Raw genomic sequence first — 22,622 nt, 5'->3', positions numbered from 1 at the left:
TGTTTAGCCTTTTCCCGGCGTTCTCACCTTTCCTGCCAAGTTAACTGTAGTCGCTCCATCAGTCCTTCTACATCCATCTCTCCACCGCCCTCGCCTCCATCACGCCACCACGTCCTCTTAACCGACGATACGTATATTATATCCGTGTGGTATTTTATCATTTATCTGTTCTCCTGCCATTATTCTAGGCTTATTTGGGCTGACTCGGTCTTTTCTGGTGTTTCCAGGACCATTCATTTCTAATGTGACCCATCCCTATTGATTGATTTTTGATTCTGACAACAAAATAATTAGTTTCCAATCTATATTTCTACATACATGAGTGTGTGTTAGTGTCTTTCTTTCTTTATTTCTTCGTACACCTTCAGTAAATTGCTTTTTGAGAGCCTAAACTTTCTCAAAAAGTCATCAAACTTTGCCAAAATTGCTCTCAAATGCTCCCAAAAATGCAACAATGCAGTATCATACTTGGTCCTACAAAATAGCCTCTTGGTGCCATGACATAAACCCAACAGGAAGTCGGCCATTTCTTTTAATTTGGTGGTCATTTTTGCAGATTTTACGATGGCCAGTTCATCACTGCCTGCAGTTCTAATTATCGATAATTTTTTGTTGATTATTTTCCTGATTATTTGTCCGTAATATATCAAGCAATTTTAAAAACGCTCATCAAACTGCTTCTTTAAACCAACCAGCAGTCCAAAACCCAAAGACTCAGAAAATTCGTACATTTAACCCTAGCGTATACGTCACGCTGGAACATTTCTGCTTCAAAAGCAATTATTCAATTATCAGAATAGTCGGCGGTTCAAGTTGTATTAATAACATTCAGACATTAGACGTGATAGTCAACTGACATTAACATAGCTAGCCTTAGCTGGTTTCATAATGTAAACATTGTTAGCGCTAGCATGCTAACACTGGGGCAGTACAGATCCTACCTGATACCAACGGCAAAGCTGGAACCAACTGTCAAAATAAACAGTCATTTTATTCTGGAAGTCTAAGATATGGTCTTATTTTGAAAGGATGATTGTCTACATCCAGCTGTAATCAATATGAGCTCAGTTAAAGATCACGTTCTCCCATCTACACATTCACTGGAACAAACATGTTAGCACACAGAAATACAGATTTACTGTTTGAGTGGGCATGTTGAGGTTCAGGTCCGACACACACACACACACACACACACACACCTTGTTTAACGTGTCCGTTAGCCGCTCCGCTTCCTTTTACTTCACATGACAGTCGTGGCAGCTTTGTTTGGGTAAATTGCCGCGCCAGTCATTTGCATATGTCTGCTTACAGGTCCACATTGTTTTTAATCAGAAAAAATATGCTAATGCCTTTTGTGTGTGTGGGGGGGAACGTGTGTGTGTGTGTGTGTGTGTGTGTGCTCACACATCACTCCAGTGTAAGTGTGTGTGTAATAATAGCAGGAGGTGAGGGTGACGGAGGTGAGAGCTCGTGTCGCATTAATACTCACTGCAACTATTACGCCCCATTTGCATTAGTCCATATGCTGCTGCTGCCCTGAGATCAGCTCCTCTCTCTGAGCGACCGCGCTAATGTACGTTCGAAACCGCTGTTTTCCGGCGAGCAGAGTGCAGCGAGGATTGCGAAACCGCTAAATCTTGACCCCGGCGATGTGATTAGCTGTGAGAAAATCCCAGAGTGGCCCCCGGGGGCGTCGGCGCTCGGGGTGGGAGCTTGACCCCACGTCGGTGACCTCCGTGTTAACCGGAGATTACAGTGTATTAGTCGAGGGGAGACAACAAACAGTCCTGCAGGCCGTCGTCGCTGCTGGTTTGGGAATAATTAAAAGACAGAAAGGACGCATGTATGAGTGGAGACAGTGCTGAGGAAGACAGAAGGAGCGTGGGATCATGGGAGTTGTTGTTTCTTCCTGTCAAATGAAACTTTCTCATTCATTCGACCCAGGCAGGAATTATTTAAAGTTTTATTTTACGTTTAGTCACATTCTTCCCTCCTCCGTCCAGGAACGTGTGGCCACAGGTGACAAAATGAAACTTCCTGCCTCTTGAAGAACATTTAAAACACCGTTGGAAACATTTAGTATGATTTAAAAGACACTATTCATAAAATATGCTAAAGTAATCTCACGTCGTCTTCTCGCGTTTATCGGCTCCGCTGCCTTCCACTCGTCCTCCTCGCTATCGGTGAAAGTGTCTCCTCTCTCCTCCTCTGTGCCTCCAATTAAATGCGTAGGCGTTTTATCCTATGATTAGTATCTTGGTTGTTTGGTGGGCAGGCTCATTATCTATGCGGCCCGTTAGTAAAAGCCTTAACGACGCCTAACGAGACGTCTAATCAGACTGGTTTTAGCCACAAAGGGCTAATTGCAGCTGTTGCTTCTGTCCTCCGCAGAGGCAACAGGAAAAACCTGTTCGGGATTGTTGGGTGATTTTTTTTATTTATTTATTTTTTTGGAATGCACACACACACACACACACACACACACACACACACACACACACACACACACAGTGTAATGTGTGTGTGTTTCACAGAGGGGAGTCTCTCTGTGGCTACCTGTCATCACAGAGCGGCAGGTTTGACATGATGGCGGATGACGAAAAAACGCCCGAGAGTGCCTCAGATAGCCACACACACATAAACACACACATAAAAACACACACCTCGGTGAGAGTTTAGCATATAAATACCTAACTGGGCAGTAGCACAGGTAAGCACAATGGAGTTCTGAGCGTGTGTGCGAGTGTGTGTGTGTGTGTCGGTGTGTGTGGGAGTGTGCATGTGTTCAGATCTCTTTGTTGATGTTCTCTCTGATTCGGTGCCAGCAGCACATCCATCTGTCTCCATCACACACACACACACACACACACACACACACACACACGCACACGCGTGCAGGTAATGAGTTTTATTTTGTAAATTCTAAAAACCAGCGGCGACATTTTCATTTTTTCTTCTCTCCTCTTTTTTGTTGTGCGAAGCATTTTTGTTTTTCTCTGCTCGCCAAATTTTTATTTTCTCAACTTCCCCTCGACGTTTTATTGAAGCAGTTAAAAACACGCACAACACGCACAACACACACAACACACACACACACACACACACACACACACACACACACACACACACACACACACACATCCAAATCCGCTGTTTTTTTTGTATATATATAATTCATTGTTAGTGAACAAACCCTGGGGACCTGCTGCTGTTTAATGCTGTGCACACATACATGTTAAATATTGAAAACATATATATTATGGATATATTTGGATTTTTCTTTCTAATCTATTATATATATACAGCTTGCATGATTGGCAGTATTTAAGTGAACCATATTATGGATCCAGAGCTTTTATTTTGAAGTCCTCAGTCCAACTATATGTACTGTGTATGGTAGCGTTCCTATTAAAATAGCTGCAGAGTGCAAGTTAATATAAATACTGGAGTCAATATTAATTTATTCTGTGACATGTCAGGGGAGTAAAAGTTTAAATTTAACTTAATATATCTTTGCAGTTTAAAACAAAACAATACATATGCTGAGGCGAGTTTACTTTAGTAGCTGATGATTGTTATGCGACTTGGAAAACTCTTGAAGAAAGAACAAACGTGGAAAACAGACGCAGACGACCATTTTACTTGACTTGATAAGTAAAAAGTAATCTGTAGTATTGAGTAAATGTTATGCTGATTCACACAGTCTATCAAAATAACACTAAATGTGTTCAAATGTCTCTGGGAATCACCTCCAGCTGTGCATTCACTAAATCGCCTGTTTTTCAAATGGGGTTTTGAATGTGTTCCTCTGCACTCAAAACACACCATTTCTTCACTGAGATTTCAGTCAAATCTGCTCTGAAAATAAGAAAATTTTACATGTTCTGATCAATATCTGAAGCTTCAGTTATCAAAATACATATTAGCAGTGATCTATTTGTTGTATTTAAATCTAGAAGCTGAATTTAAGCATTTTCACCGCAGCGTCTTACATCAGTACTCACTCATTTGTACACAGACGACAGATTAATTTAAATGATGGACTCTCTGGCATGAATTCCTGCTCGTCTGCAGCGTTTTACACCAGGATCTTCATCACTGGTGTCGTCTGTGTTGGTATTTGTCTTCTTTACCTGCAGGTCAGCGCCTGTTGAATCGATCTGCTCAGGCTGCAGTCGCCATGTTTGACCAGTAGGTGGGGACATGTTCAGTCTCTCCTCCTGCATCTTCATCCAGCATTAATCTATTTTTTTTTACAGAGCAAAACGTGGATGAATTTAATAAAATTATATGGATTTCTTGTCACTAAACATCCTTGAAAACGTAATACTTTGAGCCTCTTTTGTTTCTCTTTTACAGTTTTGAGTTTGAAAGTAAAGAAACTTCGATGTGTTCAGTGGACAGACGATGTTTTTTCTCCTGAATTAGAAGAATATTTTTTATTTCATTCTGTGAATCTAAATGTTGTTTGTTACTCTCTTCCCTCCCGAGGCGCTCCTGGAGTGTATTTAATTTGTCCTGCCTGAGAGCGCTAATCAGATGGCATCTCTTCCTGCGTGTGTGTGTACATGTGTGTGTTGGTGTGTGTGTGTGTGTGTGTGTCGACTTCAGTGGCTCCTCTTTTGTTCAGTTCAGTAAGTATGTCTGTGTGTGTGTTGACCTGATAATCTGTGTGCTTTATAGAGTGCTGTTCACACATCGGTCTCCACTCTGATCCCAAACCCAAACACAGCCACCACCTCCTCCTCCTCCTCCTCCTCCTCCTCCTCTTCCTACACACACACACACACACACACACACACACACACACACACGCACACTCCTGTTATCCTGTTATTACCAAATCACTCCATTTTTTTCTCCTTCGTCCTCCTTTTTTGGTTCGATTTGGTCCTAAAAACAAGTTGTATTCTGTTTATTTCCAACACTTTGAATAACAAAAAATATATAAATTAACGTACGTGGATCGTCCAGCGTGCTTCGCCTCCTCTCTCTCCCTCTCTCTCTCTCTCTCTCTCTCTCTCTCTCTCTGCTGTTTTTCTTTTTTTTCTTTTTTTTTCTCCCAGAGGCCAGTTGTGCTGATCACACAGCGAATCCGACACAGATCCCAAACTCAAACACAGATTCTTTATCGGAGAACACACTCGCCGCATAATCCCTGGATAGCTACACCTGTGAGTGTGTGTGTGTGAGTGTGTGTTTGTGTTGAATCTCACTGCGTGCTCTCGTGACTACACACAGTGTTGTAGATGTTGTAACTAGAGGGAAAAAGCAGATTCACCTGTACGTGGGTTTAGTATCTGTGCGGCTGTAAACGTCAACGTCGCAGTTTAAAAAGGTTTTTATTCACCTGACAAATGAACTTAAACTCGTTTTTTGTCGCACTGTTTAAGTTGTGCTGCAGTTACACAACTTAACAAGACAGAACATCTGTTTTTACTTTAGGTTAAAGGCGGGTTTTTTCGCTAGTAAAGATATTTAGTAACACAGAATTTGGGGTTTGAGATACTTAATTGTTGTAGTTACAAAACCAATTTAACTGTTTCAGTCATTTTATCAAGCAAGAATTGTCAAACATTTGCTGGTTCCAGCTTCTTAATTGTAACATTTTGCCATGAAGTGAAGAGTCTTTTGGTTTTTGGACTGTTAGTTTCACAGACTAATAAATAAATCGAGTAATCTGCAGATTAATAAATAATGAAGATAATTAGTTGGACCTGTAATCGGCTCAGTAGACATCTTTTTAACGGATATAAAGACTCTTGATATCAGAAGACGATACAACTTTTATTCTACAACATGTCTTCAGTCATGTCCCTCAGTGTTTGAGTTGCATTGTGGGTAATGTAGGCACCAGGTTTTTTTGAAAAAGCGTGAAACAATACTTGGAATTATACAGCTGATATCTCTGGTTCTGCTGCATCGAGTTTGACCGCTGACAGACGAGTGGACTGCTTTCTAAAACCTGGTGCCTTCGTTACCCACAATGCAACTCAGCCACTTGGTGACATCACTGGAAGCGACGACACAGTTCTCTCTCTTTTACTTCTGGAAAACATCTTATTCCACAGATTTGACAGAGAGCGTTTCGATTTTGTTTGTGTCTCACAGCGATTTAGTGCCACAGTTTGTTCTGACATAAAATAAAACTCACGTTTACGCTTTTAACAAATTAGAAATAACTGAATCTCCTCGCTAACAGATGATTTTCACTGCCGCCTGAAGCCGAGGGGAGATTTTTTTTTTTTTAATCTAAGCGGCGTTGACGAGGCAGCAGAGTAGAAAATAAACGTCTAATGATTAAATGGGGCGCGCTGAGGTTTCCTTGTTGATGTCAATTACATCTTTAATTAGTGCATGTGTAATGTAAATACAGTCTGTTTTGATTGCTCCTGCGCCTCCTGTCCCACGGTAAAACAGATTTTCTCCCTCATTAGGCAGTCGCTCCTTCAAGTGGCTCCGTCCCCGAGGACCTGCCCCGGACGAGCCGGCATGTGTGCGCGTGACGCCAAATAAAAAAAAAAGAAAGAAAGAAAGAAAAGGGAGGCGTCGTATGGATCCATACGGAAAAGAAATGTAAAATTGGAGGGGGAATTATGTGGTGGTACCAAAAAAACAGCACACATTGTTCAACTTCTTTTCTTATTGACACACCTTTCACTGTCAAAAAAAGGAAAAAAAGGCACGTAATGGCGCCCCAGTCTGCTGACCTATTCTCTCCAGTCGATCTCTGAATGCTCCTTTAGCTGCTGTCATTGTTGAAGATGTCATTATTTATGTCTCGTCATTATTCCCGGGGTCTTGTTTGAATGCCAAGGCGCATAAAAGGAAACAGGACCGCAAGGCCGATTTTAGTCTTTTTCACCAGAGTCGGAGCTCCTTTTCATGCGACCACGAGCGGGCTGCGTGGCCTGACGGCAGGTCGTTGGCATGCAGGTGCGTGCTCACTGCGATGCAAACAGTTAGGTCTGCTCGTGGGAAAAAAAAAAAGAAAAAGTTTTGTTGTGAAAAGTTCAGACGGGGGAGAGAGAGAGAGAGAGAGAGAGAAGGACACGGAGCTTGGAGAGGGCTGGAAAACGAGGCAAGTCAGCGAGAAAACAAGGCGGAAAAACGAGGGAGGGATGCCATGTGTTGCACACCTGAGCCCCTGAGAAAAGGAGGGAGGAGGAGGAGGAGGAGGAGGAGGTGGAGGAGGTGGAGGAGGAGGTGGAGGAAAGAGGGGGGGATGATGGGGAGAGAATCAGTTCCACTACACGCTCATTACCACCTATTCATCTGGAAGACATCTCTGCACAGATCCAGAGCTGGCTGAACTCAGCGTGCCAGTGTGTGTGTGTGTGTTCATGTATTTGTGTGTGTCTGTGTGTGTGTTGGGGTGTATTAATGTGTGTGTATGTGTTTATGTAGGTCTTCCATTGTGTTGTAATGAGATAAATGGCTCCATAATGACCCATATGTACAACCCTGCTCTTTTCAAGACTCGTCTTCATGCAGGACTTGCTTTCTCTTTCCCCCCCGCTTTTATTTTGAAGGCTGCGGCACTAATTAGACCCCTTTATCACAACAAAAGAAGCACGTGCGTATATCTTCTTATGACAATGAGGGCTGACGTTGTATCTCGAGGTCTCTCATCAGGCCAGTTTAGGCCTTTTAGCATCGCATGCAGCATTGAACGCGCTACTTAAGAAAACAGAAAAGCCACTCAGAGGCACAAAAGGTCAAGGACGACGGTAATATGTACATATGTTTATGGATATGAAAGGCCGTGGTTTTGTATCTGAGTGCTTCCCGTTGGCTTTAGAGTCATTAGAGTGGAGGTCCAGAGGAGGAGGAGGAATCGTGGGAAACATGAAAGATGTAAGAACTGAGAACAAGTGGCCACAGGTTCCAAATAAACATCGAACAACAACAAGAAAAACCAGAATAATCGCCATCCGTGATGCTATAATCCACCTTCAAGTAAACCCTTAATCCCTGCCTTATGGATTCACACAGCCAATTGGGTTTTCACAAGAAAACTGGGTTGAATTTAGTTGAAACAGCCAAAAATGAGGCACTTGGAGGCACTTGGCTGAACATGGTAATTTGAGGATGTGGCGGCCGACGACCAAACGCTTCCTGAGACGTGTCGAGTGAACATCGAAACAGCGATGAAGACGGTAAAACTTTGTTGCAACAACAACGTTTAGGGCCTGAAAATAAAAACTTTTAGAAACTGGGTTACCAGAATGCCACTCTTCCCATCCTCCTGGAAACTGGCAATGATATTGTAATTTGTTTTTTTACTCTTCAACGTCAAAAAGTGACGCAGATCGGAGTTAAAGACGGGCTGCTTCAGCCAAACGGACGCCACAAACCTCTCTTACAACCGACACAAGAAAGACGAGAGCCACAAAAGTACAACTGAGTGCTCCACAAACAAAAAAACAAGGACTATATATTAATTAAACTGGTGTTAAACCTTCTGTATCGTGCTACATGTCATATTCTGTGTATCAAACTCGTCCCGGTTCATCGTCACAGTCGGCCGAACGCCTCACAAAAACTCCCGAACATCTCCAAACGTACGACCAGCGGCTGCTGTGTTGCACGTATTAAATCTGCCTTCCTGCGCCGCCGTCGTCGGCCTGTTTATGCGTTGACGTTCATGTGTGTGTGCCGCCGTGTGTGTGCGGTACAGCTGGCGGCCTCGCAGACAGGTGGGCAGGCAGCACTTCCCTTCCAAAGAGTCGTAGCCTCGCAAATGTTCGCTCCTCCCCCGCGCTGCCTCCCCTACTCATCTCGTTAGCTGCTGTTTTTCTTTTTTTTTTTTGGGGCCCCAATCTGGAGGGACATATGCAGCCGCACATTCCCTCCCCCTCCCTCCTCGTTCGCGGGGGGGCTCCTAAGAAATTGTCCCACATAAACACGGCAAATTAGCGCGAGACCAAATGGCCTTTTATGAATTCTTCTGTCACCAGAACGATTTCAAACGGCCGCTTTTATTTCCTCTCTGATGTGCATCTGTTGGAGGAGATAAACGAGGGGGCGCGGGGGGCGGCGACAGACTTTCTCACAGGTGAGCACGACAAAAAAGGCGAGATGTGCAAAATACCCGTGTGTGTGTGTTCAAACTTCTTTACTTCCAATAATACAACAATAATAATAATAATAATAATAATAATAATAATAATAATAATACTTATTAATGAGGATGTAACTTCCCCCAAAATCATGATGCTCCTGTCTGGATCTTCCTATTGTGTCCGAGCAGACGCACACAATGTCACCCCACCAGCTTGAGCGTTCGCCCATACGAGTGTGTGTGTGTGTGTGTGTGTGAGTGTGTGTGTGTGTGTGATGTAGACCATCGTGCCAGAGCCCTCTGCCCCTCTCTCCATCTGCCGAAGCCCCCCAGGCTGGACCAAGGTCACTCCTCTCCTCTCCTGTACCGCGGGTGTGGATCCGTGTGCACACTGTACCGCACACGCATTAGCGAGCGAGCATTTGTGTGTGTGTGTGTGTGTGTTGCGAGATGTGTTTTTTTTTTTTTCTTCGATACTATAGGAGACGGGAGGGAGAAAGACACACGCACCTATAGAGTGTACTCTTCATTACGCCGGTCATTGTTGGCTGAAGGTTGCTGGCTGTGTGGACGGACGCACCAGGAGATGTGTTTACCTGTTCTTGACCATTAGATACAAAGTGCCCTGAAGATGTGCACGTTGAGTGGCGCTTCACTGTTTTTCCTACTGACATCATGACAGCAGCCTGGCAGCTGTGCAGAGATCACACCGACTTCCAACATCGTCAAGAAGAAGAAGAAGAAGAAGAAGAAGAGGAGGAGGAGGGATGAACCGTTGCATCCGAGACAGGAAGTGAGAAAGTCTTGCGCTAAGCAATTTCACCCGTTTTCAGCAGCGGAGGAGTTGATTTGTGTCACTTTTGAATTGACTGACAGGAGAAATTACCAATCAGGAGCACAGTGGGAGAAAAAGGTTTAAATCAAGGGGTATAAATGTTCAACACTGAACCTTTAATGGGAAACCGAGGCAAATTCCTTGTCTGTGAAACAGGGCTGTCACGATTTATCAATGACATATGACATCATGTTAATAATGCACATTTATCTTGGTCGATATATCTCGATATGCAACAGAACACTGGCTCGTACCTGCCACGGCACTGAGGTGTGTTTGTTTTGTTGTTTTCTTTTGAGAAGCGCTATGAAAGAAAACATCGCGAGAAGAAGAAGAAGAAGAAGAAGCTGTAACGAACTAGTCCACTGCTACAGCAATTTACAATCTTAAGCCAAAATTGCTGCTAAGCTAAAGTCGTTAGCTCGCACCCTGTCTGAAGTGGACGCGCAAGCTCACCAGCGTTCAACGGGTAGATAAGATTTATTTTAGTTTTCCGTCTGTTCTGCTACGACTGAATTCTCATTTTTGTGGCGAACTTCTCCTTTAAAGCCCGCACGCGGTGATGAATGGAAACATCGCCCAATTAGCGGCAATTATCCTAATCTGTGGGGAGTCAGCGATTACAGGATGAAAAATAAAGGATGCGTGCCAGACGAGACGAAGCTGCCGTCTCTCCTCCTCAAACCTCCGGCCTGCACACACACACACTCAGCAGAAACCAAACATTGACAGAGCGCCGCGCCTCCTCTCGGTCTTAAGACGCACCTCCCCTCTCCGGAGGGAGCAGACCGGGCGCGCTGCCAGACGCTGAACAACACTTAGCAGCTAATAGCTCACATAAGCACTGCACACACACACACACACACACACACACGGCTTTGAGAAGATGAGGACACACAGACATGATGATTATTGCATCAAATAAAAACAAATAATCAGGTGAACGCTGGCTTCAAGTGTTTCAGCTGCACTTTACCTGCAGGCGAGGTGCAACTGTGCTTTGTCAGGATACGTAAGACGAACAGGTGAAGATCTTTTTCCTCATCTCCTCATAAGTTTAACTTCTTTTAATTTTTTGCTAGGCAAACGATGCTGCAGCAACATTTCAAATCCAAATTCAAGACGTTTGAAGGCCTCAACTCTCTGAACACAACAAGGTGTTCCCACAGAGCTGAGTTATACATCCAACACTCATGTTAATCCATTCATGAGCGTAATATTATGATTTTTAGTGCAACATTTAAATGCCTGTACAGTTAAACTGTGTCGTACTGTCATTAATCCCGTTGTGCCGGCGTCTAAGTCTTTTCTCTGCTTTGTCTCAGCACCAGGCGCAGCGAGGTAAGTGCCTCCGGTACCTGCAGCCGACGAAACGCTCAAGTCAACCCGCTCTTCTTTTCATCAATGACGCGAAGCTGGAGAGGAGCCAGAGGTTGAGCTCTCTTTGTGTTTTTCTAATTAATCTATTCAGCGCACCAGCCGCAAAGTAACAGCCTTTTTGTCACGCTGAGGTTACTACCACAAAACGAAAAAAGAGAAAAAAAAAAGAAGAAGAAGAAGAAGAAGAAACGCTTGTGAAAAAAGCTTCAGGTCAAAGAGGAACGTGAGCAGGAGGTGTGAATGTGTCTGCGCAACATATTATGTTTTAGATACAGTGCGTGTCTCAAGGTGAGACTATCTGCTGCCTTATCTGCCGTGTCTTCAAGGTGTACTTGTGATTGGTCGATACACACACACACACACACACAAACACACACACAAACACACACACACAGCTCTTTTCATTCATTAGACTGAAATCCTCTGATCTGCAATATCTAAACCATGTTCCTCTTCGCAATTCACTATAAGCTTCAAGGTAAAAGGTTTAATACAGCAAATGAATAAACGTTGTTTTTTTTCTTCAGGAAAGGCTGACTTAAAATGTCCCTGTAAGTTGTTGTTACTTAGGTGTCATACAACACCTCAGGTTTCAGACCAGTGTTACATTTACATGCCCAAAGGAACCCGAGTACTTCACTTAGCTGTAAGATGACCGGAGTCGACCCGCAACGCAGCCTTGGATGACACTGGTGGTCCTCACCAGGACCAAGTGGACACAGCCGGACACCAGACTGAGACTTCACACCACCTCCAAGACTGAAATTCAAGAGACAGGGAGGAAAGTAAGGAGGCGATTTACAGGACGAGAAGACATCGCAACTGGAGACAGAAAACATACGAAGCAGCAGACGACCAAGAAAGAGTCGGGCATCAGCAGTCAGAAGACGACGCGTGGAGCCGGAATAATTTCACATCAAGTAAAAGAATATCGAGAAACTAGATTCAAAAAGTGTATCTTTTTTTGGTTTAGAGAGGAAATCAGGTGTAAAAATATTTAATTTCTTGACATTTTGTGACTTTTAATTTCTTTACTTTTTAGAATAAGTAGAAACCTTGCTGCTTGAATACATCTCCCAGCTCAAACTTTCACCTCCTGCGGTACAAAGTGTTGTCATGAGAGACACGATGGACCGGGCTTAGCCTGTTAGCATGCTAACTTCTGTAGGCATTTATGCAGTACAGCACGTAGACGTCCTTGACATAATGTCAAAACTGTTAATAATGTTTTAAAACTAAAATTCTGGCCATATCTTACACATCGCCCCTTGAAATGCACTTTCATTGTGGAATCTTACAAAAAAACCTCAAATTTATAGAGGTGGAAAAAAAACTTGTAGAAGAAGAAGAAGAAAAAGGAAAACTGTTTCTGGAGGTCAACTGTGAGAGTTTAAGTTCAACTTTGGATGGAATTACTTTGTGATTCAAGGACTTGTCAGGGCGTTATGATCTCGTCTTTTATCCGATATAACAATGCGGCAGGTTAGAATGCCGATTGTAAAACGGATACTTAAGAGTTTAAAGCCGACTGTTTGGAAAAGTGTAGCTTGGCTAGTCTGGGTCACGTCTGTCCTGAATGACAGCCCTGGTGAGATCGGATAAAAACAAAAAAAAAAACAACAGCCGGGGCATCGCAAGCAACTCGTTTGCTTTTCCTTGCAGTGAACTCAAAACATTCACGCGCTCCAACTGCAGAATATGTTCACGCTGCCAAGTAGGAAATGAACAAAGCTGACAAACTCACATAGGATTATAAAACACCTGCAAGGTCACATAATAAATAAGGAAGGTGTATATCATTGAAGTCATGAAGACTTAAATTCAGAGGCAGAGATTTATCAAGTGCTATTTGTCGGAAGTTAAAAACGGACAGATCCACTGTTGGTGATCATTTTACAAAAAACGATGCACAGATGTTACAGATGCAGAAACATTATGGAGGAATATTAACGACACCGGCACAGATTTTAGAGCAGAATTAGATTCACGCGCGCGTAATGATCAAAGCTTCCCAACTCCCCCAGAGAGCAGAGCCTCACCTGCTCAATCTGACCTGGAGGTGAAGGGACGTCACGTTAAACTTTTCAAAGTAAAAGCTGAGAATGAGCAGCATTTGTTTGTGAGATTTCCACAATAAAATGACTCAAAATGACCTTTTGTTGTGTATGTTCTCGTAGCGGTGCGTTTAATTTGTTTGCCTGCGCAAATGAAACTGCGCATTGCTGCTGCAGTCAGGCTGATAAACAGGAGTGAAGATAAATCCAATTTTTAACGGCAAAAAGTTAAAAAGTAATCTTTAAGCTGTAATCTTCAGATCAGAGCAGACTGCAGGCGTTTATTCCTCCAGAAGATCCGACTCTGCATTGAAGTCTTTCCTCCAAAAGGTTGCAAGCTCGCAGCGTTTCTCCCCCACATCATACTTGGCAAGAGTCTTAATTAAATGTTGTCAAATTAATGTAGAAGTCGTTACAAGAGTTGTATCATAGTGACAGTCTTAACAGACACAATGAATAATAAGCAAATCAAATGTTGTCATGAACAGTTGACTTCAGAGATATATTGAAAAGATGACTTGTTTCATGACCCTCACGTCCAAATGTGGTCGTGTCCTTTTGCCTTTTTGTCAAAGACTTCCGCAGCATCACCGATCCCCAAACTCAGACCGCCAAAGCGCAAAAATTGGACTCAAAAACACTCGCTAGTTTTTATACACACAGAATTCACACACACTGCTCTGCTTACAGAGAAATGTCACCTTACTCTTGCAAGCTGTTAGCCAAACACTTCCATGCCAAACCACCCTGCCCCACTGGAACGTGGAGCGAGGGAGTCCGTGCACGTTACGCGCATACGTGTGTGTGTGTGTGTGTGTGTGTGTGTGTATGCATGTGTGTGTGCATGTGCGTGCATGTGTGTGCATCGGTTTGGACAGCTCTTTAAAGTAGAGAGTTGCCCGAGGCAGAGTAGGTTGAGCGGACGAAGACAGGCAGATAATGGAGGGGCATCTGTGTGCCAAGGACTGCACCTCAAAGTCACTCACACACACACACACACACACACACACACACACACACACACTCATAACCACCTGAATCACACACACCATACATACATTTCCTGTCCTTGTGTGGTTCTATTTATCATTTCTACATTTATCTGAAAGCTTTTTTTTTCTCTCTCTCCCCAAGATGTCTCTTTCTCTCTCGCTGTGGGTTTTTTTTTTTTCCATCTCTCTCTCTCTCTCTCTCTTTTTTCCTCGTGTTTATTCTCCTTTACCTCTCTCATTCTCTCTCCTCCCCCCTCTCTCTCTCCACTCATGTCATATCTCCCTTCAATTTCACATATCTTGAATTAGCTGCAGATAGCCTTAAGTACCCCGGCCGTCCACTTCAGATATGCCCTTATTCACCGATGGACTGATATACAGTGTGTGTGTGTGTGTGTGTGTGTGTGTGTGTGTGTGTGTGTGTGTGTGTGTGGTGAATGAGGGCAGTATTTTGGAGGGCACGCACACTAAAAGGGCTTAATATGAGAGCTGCATGTGTAAAAGGCAGCAATTGTTGGTCACTACATTGTATCAGAGTATCTTTTTTATGAAGGCTACAACCACAATTCATTTCCCCGTGACGGTTATTCAAGCCTTTTTTAAAAATTTATTTTTTTAATTCACTTTAAATTCTGGTTTGCTACTTTGTGGTAGAAAAAAAAGCATCATTATCCAAGCTGGAAATGAAAGATTTAACAGATAATCATGTCAAGATTCGACAGTTTATATATGCTGTGAAAGACTTTCTTACTTCTTTACACAAAGCAGGACTTTACATATATGCAGATGATACAGTTTTATTCATGTCTAGTTGAACTGGGTCTGTTTCTTTGTTGCAGCACTACATAGATAACAAGATAAATAACGTGTATTAACAAGTAAGATGAAGTACAGTCTGATTAATAATGTGCGCTCCTTGTTCTGACATTTTCAGTTTTTGCATTTTTGGAGGACAAAGTGTGTGATTGCCTCTCACAACGAGCAACGTTACAGTCAAGACACCATCCACGCATGCTGACCTGCCACTTCTTAACTCTGACAGCATTAAGTTATAACAGCACACAACCTTTTGTTTTCTCACAATAGCTTGTTGATCATCTTGTCACCTCAAGATACCGAGGCTTGTTTACTCAAGATTACAAAACACTAAACTTGATTTTGGTAAATATGGCCGTTCTTAGCTTCTGTACGCAACAGCATCATTAACAAAAACACGAGAACTGTGTCGGCTTTACCCTCGTTATGAGTTAAATTGGCTTTACAGGAACAGTTGAGAAAATTTGGTGATGTTACAGAGTGACAGAATGCTTGTAGTGAGGAGGTCAGAGCGGTTGGATGGATGCTCTCTTATCGAGCCTGGAAAGATAAAACAAAAACTTTGGATGGAAAGGTGATAAGATCCCACCATCCTCATCTTTTCTCAATGACTTTAGGTTGTGAGCGAATGAATTACTAGTTATAAATAACTTAAAACAGCTCTCCTGTGTCCATAATACCCACTTTTCCCAAGTAAATAAGGATTAAATAAGTACATTAATTGAATTCAAAGATATTTTTCATCACCGTGTTTATTTTAGAACCTAATCAATACATCAGGATAGTAAACCTTGTCTTGTTTGCTCTGATAAACATGTTCCACAAAAACAATGCATGAGTGTTATTTCTAACATTTAATTACCGTCGAATTAATCGGTAAACAGCCGTGCATCTGTAAGTGGACCGACTCCCACAAGGTTTGCATTAATCCCGTCCACGAGTCTGCAGAGTTTCAGTTCTGATGTGCAGATGAAATAAAAGGCTTCCTGCCATAATTGCCCGTCTGTTAAACAGCCTCCCGTTTTGATTCAGGGAAATACATTTTACAGCGTGTGTGTGCGCGTCTCGGTTGGATGATGCGCTGCATGTTTATGTGCTGCCAAACTGTTTCCGAGCACCTGCACTGTACGGCAGCAGGCGCACAGATTATCGGCCAAAAAACAGGTTTGATTTGCACAAATTGAGTACCAGAGCTCTCGATATTAGTTTTAATTCTCAAGAAAGCACATTGTGAACATTTTAGCGGGGGTAAGAGTCAACCTCTGTCTGGGGGATTTACGGGGAACTGGGAGTAGTTTAGACTCAGATGGGGTTCGATTGCATTTGTGACAAAACAGGCGTCCCAAATGTGGATGCAGGTCGAACGCCTTGAATAATGTGACTGTAGAACGGCCAAATAAATTCATTTTTTTCGTCAGCAATTATCGCTTTTAAGATTGATTTGGATCTTTTTTCTAATGCTATACTTTGACATCTAGGAATCACAGCAGGTGCAAAACAAAACAAAACAAATTCAGATAAAATCTCAGCTGAGCTGTTTTGTTTTTGCAATTTGGAAATACAAGGCTGTCGTGAAAGTTTCAGTAATGAATTGCTGGTTGTAACAACAATTTTTATCACTAGAGAAGGCGAGAAACAACAATGGCGGCTCCTCAAGAGGTTAACATAGCACCCAAATGGCGATTCACCACCGTGGTTAAAGTTAAACTAACAGAAAGTAACTCAGGAAACCAGAGTTCGGTTCCAGCTGGTAGGATACACTTACCACCACAGCCTGATGATTTCTTGCATCAAACATCTGAAGATTGATTTTTTAAAATTTCCTTTAAAACCTCTTGAAATCCCGCCGTGCTGCCAGTTACTGTATGTGGCGCTTCACAACGAGATTTCTTCTGATTTACACTCCCGATGTATGTGCACCTGTGTGTGTGTGTGTGTGTGTGTGTGTGTGTGTGTGTGTGTGTGTGGTAGTCTTACTGAGGGTGCCATCTTAACTCTGCCAGTTGGATTGTCTCCAACATGGCAATGGACAGTAAACACCTACACACACACTCTCCCTCCCAAAACACACAGCTCTCACTCCTCAGGTGTAGCCTTCAGATTTGGAAGAGTGCTTGTATCATGGTTATACGTCCAAGTTGCCAGAATTGAGAATCCAGACATTTAGCGTGCGAGTTTCTAGTTTTTTTCTGTCATCTTTGCGACGTCATGGGAGATTTTCAAAAGATAAAATCTCTTCGTCTTCCCTCTCTTATGCTCGTTTCAGCCCAAATCTCTTCTTCTTTTCCGCCTTTTCCCACCTTTGCTACTTTATTCTTCCTCCTCCGCCTCGTTTCTGTCACGCGTATTACATACGAGGAGAAGGTCATCAAAATATCACAACAATAAAACATGATCGCCGTGCGCGTGCAACATACATTCCTTACATGAAAAAAAATGCGCCTGCTGTTTTATTCAGAATCTCTCTCGGCATCGATTCCTGCGGAGGAATAACAAACAAAACCGTTGCTCCCCTGCACGTCGCCGGTCGCTGTTCCCAGCATGCATCATTTAGCGGACGGCTGCCATCGGTGTGCGGTGACAGGTGACTGCCTCAAGACATATTAAAGAGTAACAGCGATGAGAGCAGGCTCTGCAGAGGCATGGTATACAATCAGAAAGCGCCTCGACACCAACCTTTAATTTAATGTTTTGTGGTTTGCGGTTTCATCTGCACGGTTTCAGACTCCAAACTACAGTACACCTCCTCCTCAGTACCGAACAGACTCAGAGAGAAACATAATAATTTTGTTAGCACACGTTGCATTCACTGCTTGTTTCTGCTGCCATGAGTGGTGGATGGATGAATCTGTAACTGCAGGTTTTGAATCCTTATCGTCAAATAGTCTATTGAAAATGTCATATTCGATTATTTCTACCATTATTTAACATTAAATGCAAACAAAGTAGCTTGATAGCATCACCAGTGTGAGGCACAAGGCCAGTAATCCTTTCTACGTCGTCCCCTAAAGGCAGTCGACGTTACCTCCACCTGAGATTGTGTCTTATAAACACGCTACGAGCAGAAAAGCACTTCCTTGATATCCACTGTGAACATAAAGGGCACATACTTCTGTCAAGTTAGAGTTGGTTTTGAGCTACCAGATGGTCGAGGCAGTGTGGTCGACCATAGGACCAGACTCTTATCTGCTTGATTTATAAATTTTGAGTCCATTTGGAGATGTTAGCTGCCTCTATCATTAAATGAAACCAGTACTAGAGGTGCAACACAAGCGAGTGATGCTCCTCATCACACCGACACAAAGACAAGAAAAACAATCGCAAACAACTGAACTTGACTGCCGAGAAAACTTTGCAGCCAAATGAAAAACAGCAACACGGAACAAGGCGGAGGTTTACCCACGTCGCCCGCAATCAGCCGGGGGAAACACGGAACCATCAATTAAGTTGCTTGTCAACACGCGATCTGCATATGTGCTCCGATCCCTGTTAGCACTGTGGCCGCGCGCTCATTCAAGTTCAGCTCTATTTTCTTTCTTTCTTTCTTTCTTTCGTTCGTTGAAAGGACAGATCTTTCTGTGTGTGTGTGTGTGTGTAAGTCTTATAGATTAATTTCAGCCCATAATTTACAATCTTTTCAGCCCTTGCTATTATCCTTTTGCAGTTGATGGAAAAGATGCCCTGGTCACCTCTGGCCTCGGTGTGTGTCTGTCTGTCAGTCTACGCCGTCGGCTATAAGCGTGCCGGTACGAACACATTTGTGTGTGTGTGTGTGTGTGTGTGTGTGTGTGTGTGTGTCTTTGTCTCCTCCAGAGGAGAGTGAGGTGCGTACATTAATGACTGTTTTATGTTTCTTGCTACCCGAGTCTCTTTTATTCATGTTGGCCGTGACGGCCTAATATCTGCCTGTCAAACAACTTCTATTCAGCCCGCTAACAGACTGGAGACTGATACTTAAGACACAAAAAACACACACCTACGTATAGGGCACTCATACCCTTCTCGGCGGATTAGTGGGTGGTGAAGGAGCCACACTGGGCATTATGTGCTGTTCTTGCTCCAATCAATTACTATTCATGTATTCTAAAGGAGTGACCGTGCCCTGATCTGAAGAGGAATTATAACTAGTGTGTGCCTTGCAGTTTATTCAAGTCTTTTTTTCACAAAACTTTGTCGGTTTCCATTCTCCTCCTACCTCCGTCACCTCCTCGGCTGTGTGTTCACTTATTTTTCTCGTCCGTTCCCGGTTTCTCCTCCTCCTCCCGTCCCCCTTCTTTTGTTCGCATCTTCTTCTCTTTCTCCTGCACTTTGATTACCTCCCTCCCCACAGTCCTCCCCTCTCATCACTCCGACCTTCCTTCTTCCAAATCATCCCTGCCTCGTATTTTATGTCTCTACAAGCTTCTTCCCTTTTTTTTTTTTAAACAAGGATTTATGAAATGAGGGTTACAAATGACTCACTTCGACTCATTTTAGAGAGATTGGATTCTTGACAAAAAGGGTTCCCGTCTCTCAAGGCAGCACATTTAATATATAAAGGCTTACATTCCTTTACATGGCCACACATTTGCTTCCTCTTTGACAGATAATAATAATAATGATAAGGCTGACACACTGGAGCAGCTGTGCATTCTTTTGCACCGCTCATAAAATGCCAACGCCACGTTTGTAAAGTAGGTAATGCAAGTCTGCTGCATGCAAAATGTGGCGTTTTCAGTAGCGCCAGGCTGATATATTACTTCAGCATCAACACCGCATGAGAAATAAGGTAATAGAAATAGGACAGACATAAAAATAAAACAAAAAATAGAAGTTGGAAATCTGGTATGAGGCTACAGCCGGCACGTGGCTAGCTTAGCTTAGCATAAAGGCTGGAAGTAAAGGGGAAAGAGCTCGCCTGGATCTCTCTACGGCCAACAAAATCCACCAGCCAGCACCTCTAAGCTAGATGTTCCCTCAAAAAAAAAAAAAAGGACCCTCAAAAGTCCACTTCGGATGAGATCTTGGCATGGAAGACACCGTGCCACGACAAGAAATAATCCAAATACTCCAGTTTTTGTGCAGATATAACAAATGAGGTACAGCGCGCCTTTTTACTAGCTTCAAACAGAGCCAGGCTAGCAGTTCCCCCCCATTCCCAGTATTTATGCTAAGCTAAGCTAACTAGCTTTTGCAGAAATACGAGAGTGGTGTCACTCGTCGTCAGAGAAGCTAATTCAGAAGCTGACGTGACGACCAATGTCGGGATCTAATTCGCATTCAAAAGCGTCGCAAAAGTCAAACATTTCAATTCGATGGCCGGAGTTTCCTCCAAGTGCAAAAAAAAAAAAAAGAAAAAAATAGAAATCTCAGCCCTGAATTTAAAATCTTGAGCACCTCCACCCTCCCAGAGCTCCCGCTGCCCTGTCGCTCCACTCCACTGTGTCCATGTAAAGTGTGTAGTAAAGCTTTGTAGTCCTAATAACATCCAATTTCAGGCCCTTCACATCCATTACCCAACAATACTATTATCCCCCTCCCCTCGCTGCCTCACACACACTGCATTAGCCTTGGGGAGAGAACAATATGTAGAAGCGACAATGGTCTAAATGGACTGCTTTATGGTGTGTGTGTGTTCAGTGTGGGAGGGATTACCCAGTTCTTTCATATTTAAAGAGGCAATATATGTAAACATTGTAAATCAGTACATCAGCTGATATGAGTGAGTACGAAATAAGCCAAATACAGACTCAGATGTGCACTTATCCGCATAAAAATACAAGTTTTTTCACATTTTTGGATGTGATAAATCAAAAAAAGTATAGTGCTGAGACGTGAAACTGACAGAAAACATGAAAAAAATGTTATTTTGATGCCGTAAAACAGATTTTCAGTCATAAACGTGGCTGCGACGTCGTGTTTTTGTCGCGGTGGCGGTTGTAGAGAAGTCTTACACTTACAGAAAAGTGTATTACTTTCAATAGTCAGCTGCATTTAATTGAGCAAAGTCCCAATTAAGATGGAGCCTCATGCAGAGACAAAAGGTAATTATGAACGAACAGCAAACAGACACCACCCCCCTTTAGGAGCGGCGCCCCCAACCTGCCCCTTTAAAAGTGGTATTATCATACGAGGGGGTAAAACTGATACATCAAATGGATGCATTAGTGGAATAATCCAATTAATTGCAAAGTGAAGCCATTTGGATTTTTTCAGGTTGTAGAGGCGGCTGAGTGGTGCTCTGATGAAGAAATATTTGTGTGTATGAAAGGGATCAGCGGCGCCGGCGCCGTTTGAATCACACTCCATATTTACACTTACACGTTCCAGTGACGCCGATCCATTCAGGCATCACAAAGATTCCTCATCAGACTTAAATATATTTAATTACGGTCTTTAACTCGGCATATGAATTCCAGTTCACACGGCTACAAACGAGAGAGAAATGTTGCATAATCCTTAAAATATTCATGGGTTCATGCTGGTATTTTAAAGAATAAAAACTATGTAGGATGAATGATAAAATGTATTATATTTTTATTAGGGACGTCCCGATGAGTTTTTTTTTTTTCCCTGATCCCGATCCGAGTCCTGTAATATTTAGTATCTGATACTTATCCTCAACTAATTTGTTCCTGGATGATACAGCGGCGTTACGAAAACAAAGTACCTGCATCCAAGCTGCTACTTAATCTTAATTTGTACGTAATGCAATGCTGAGATCGTCCGGCACACCGGGGGATTCAAAAACTCCAGGTGACGAAGAAAACCCTCCTCTGTAATATTTTATCGTACCGATGTGTAGTATTAAACGCAGCTCAGCGAAACGGTCAGTTTACAGAAGCTACATGTTGCCCCATCTTCCACAAATTGGGTCCACGTTCAAAACTGCTGATCCCCGAGCAGTGGAAAAACACCCGTATCACATATATGTGATCAGTCGTATGTGATGAAGCGAATCACTTGTAAAAACGTCCAGTTAAGACATTTTGAATTCATATGTGAAGAAGGAAATCAAATTTCATGTGATTTTCATGTGTCATGTTTTGTTTTTTAAGCTTATTTTTCTTCCTTATTCGTTTGTGAAAAAAGCTTCTGAAAGCGTCGGGTTCACCTGTGACGTCATTTATTTACACGCTAACATTTTAGTTCCCATCTGAACATGCGAGAATGTAAATTTCACAAGAAAAAAAAAACAGAAAAACTTGTGAAACTGAGTTCACGAGTGAAATTTTGGGGGATTTTCACATGAAACCTCATTAACTAATTATGTTTTCTGAGATCTTCGGAGCTTCTCATTTTGTCCTTTAATGCTTCAATCTGGGGCATTTTTTAAAAGAAACGGGTCACTGTAAAAATGATAATAAGTGGACTGTGCGGCCCTTTAAGCAGAAGTACACCTGGCAGTGAAAGAAAGGTTGGATTCTGCTCTATTAGAAATGTCTTTATTCCAAATTCCCTCCTCGTTTCTCTGAGTTTTTTTTTTTTTTTAATTGTACATC

General features: G+C 42.8%; 1 protein-coding gene across 2 annotated transcripts in view; it reads right to left on the bottom strand.

Moving 5' to 3' along the window:
• ccdc28a (coiled-coil domain containing 28A) overlaps window positions 1-22,622 on the bottom strand; it is a 161,629-nt gene that overhangs the window by 24,457 nt on the left and 114,550 nt on the right. For both annotated transcript variants that reach the window (XM_037091683.1, XM_037091682.1), the window contains exon 6: window positions 11,920-12,038. The gene's annotated coding sequence lies outside the window, so the exon portion shown is untranslated. The remainder of the gene's footprint in view (window positions 1-11,919; window positions 12,039-22,622) is intronic.

This window comes from Acanthopagrus latus, chromosome 24 (assembly GCF_904848185.1).
Source record: "Acanthopagrus latus isolate v.2019 chromosome 24, fAcaLat1.1, whole genome shotgun sequence".
Taxonomy (NCBI): domain Eukaryota; kingdom Metazoa; phylum Chordata; class Actinopteri; order Spariformes; family Sparidae; genus Acanthopagrus; species Acanthopagrus latus.
Note: the sequence above shows the minus strand (reverse complement) of the source record. Positions and strands in the feature narration are given on the sequence as shown.